At 58.0% G+C, this 1,646-nt stretch overlaps 1 long non-coding RNA gene across 1 annotated transcript; it reads left to right on the top strand.

Moving 5' to 3' along the window:
- Positions 1–402: 402 nt before the first annotated feature.
- Positions 403–1,387, top strand: LOC135307451 (uncharacterized). The gene is made up of 4 exons (XR_010368170.1): positions 403–489; positions 578–649; positions 737–838; positions 1,280–1,387. It is a non-coding gene; the product is annotated as an uncharacterized LOC135307451 (long non-coding RNA).
- The last annotated feature ends 259 nt before the right edge of the window (positions 1,388–1,646 follow it).

The following is a 1,646-nucleotide window of genomic DNA, read 5'->3' as shown; positions in this document are numbered from 1 at the left end:
AAGGCTCCAGTGTGTCCTGAGAGGGCCTGGCTGTTTGCCCTTGGGATCTGGGAGCTGTCGCCGCAGAAGGAGGGCAGGAGGGACAGAGGGAGGGAGGGATGGATACCAGTGTCACTGCCTGCTGCAGTTTTCCCCGGGGTTTTAGAGAGGATTTCCTCTGTGTCTGAGGGAGAGAACCCCGGGGCCCTGCACTGCTCCAGCCACCACTCCCTGGGATGTTGCTGAGGGCAGGGAAAGAGTGTAGAGAGTGGCCAGCAGCCAGCCCAGAGCTCCCCAGGCCCGTGTGCACCTTTGGCCATGTCTATTCACATCTGGCTCCCATGGCCTTACCCGGCCCCCTGGCACTGCACAGTTCCCTGTGGCAGAAGTGGATCCCAGCACACCCTGGAAAATGTTCTCATCTGTGCTCCGTTCTAGATGAGGTTGCTGGGAAGGCTTCTCCATCAGCTTGGATGAAGAAAGTTTTGAAGCCCTTGGAGCCTCCTGCAGGTATGTTCTCAGCGTGCCACCAAGGAAGAATTGTAGACAAGCGGGCAGGCACCAGGTGACAGAAGCTTCTGTGGCTGTTGTGTTACAGATATGTCTCCAGGGAGGACTTCTCCAGCTCCTACCTTGGATGCTGCACCCAAGCCCAGCTCCCATGGCAGGGGTGAGTAGTGTGTCCCTGCTGACCCCACAGGCTGAGCCCTGCTTTTGTAGGATCCATTGCTGGGAAATGGAACTACTTTCTCTTAAGGTCCTCCACCAGAAGAGACCAAAGGCATGGCAGACAAGAAATTCCAGAACCCATTTGAAATCATGTGGCAAATGCTGAAGGAAATGCTGCAGAGAAGACAAGGTGGGGGGATTTCCCGCATGCTTCCCCTGGGACTCAGCAGCCGGGGGCTTTGGCTGCACATCTGGACACGCCATGCCCGGCACAGCAGGAAGGGATCCATGGCAGCCTCGCTGCCCCGCTGCTGCTTTCACGCCCTGCAGGGCTGTTTCCCAACCTGGCCTGGCTGCAGCTTCTGCCCAGCCTCTGCAGGAAGGCATTGGGCATCAGCTGACAGGCAGCCCAAACTGCACCATGGGCCTGAGATCTCCTGCGATTTCCCAGTCTCTGAGCAGATCAGGAGACACAGCTATTTGGAGGAGGAAGTGCTCTGGCCCAGACCCAAGACCGTGGACCTTTCCTGACCCTTATAAATTTTTTTGATGATTATTGCCTCCTGAGGATGTCACCTCCCCAATGGGAAACAACTCCACCTGATCCAGCTGTGCCTTTTCCTTTCTCCAGAAGTGGATTTTGAGCCTGTGCAGAAGGAAGCATTTGCCGGAGGAAGCAGTGGTTCTGTGCCAGCCTCTGCTGCAGGAAGAGAGGCCATGCCAGGCACAGGCACAGGAGGTAATTGCTGTGCCTCTGGGCCTGAGCCCTGCTGAGGCTTGAGCTGCCCTCTCTGCTGCTTGGCAGCGCGGGCACAGCCTGGACTAGTGCGGCACAGCCCAGGGGAATTATCCCGAGCAGGCGCAGGGCACTCGGGTACTGAGCAGTCCTGCTGGGGTCACTCTGTGGGAGACATGTCCTGAAACCTGGCAGCGACTGCACGGGGTGCCCACGGTGGGGAAAGGACAGAGGGGGAGAGCAAGGCTCCAGTGTGTCCTGA

Source organism: Passer domesticus, chromosome 9 (assembly GCF_036417665.1).
Source record: "Passer domesticus isolate bPasDom1 chromosome 9, bPasDom1.hap1, whole genome shotgun sequence".
NCBI lineage: Eukaryota > Metazoa > Chordata > Aves > Passeriformes > Passeridae > Passer > Passer domesticus.
The sequence above is the reverse complement of the archived record's forward strand: the minus strand, read 5'-3'. Positions and strand labels throughout refer to the sequence as shown.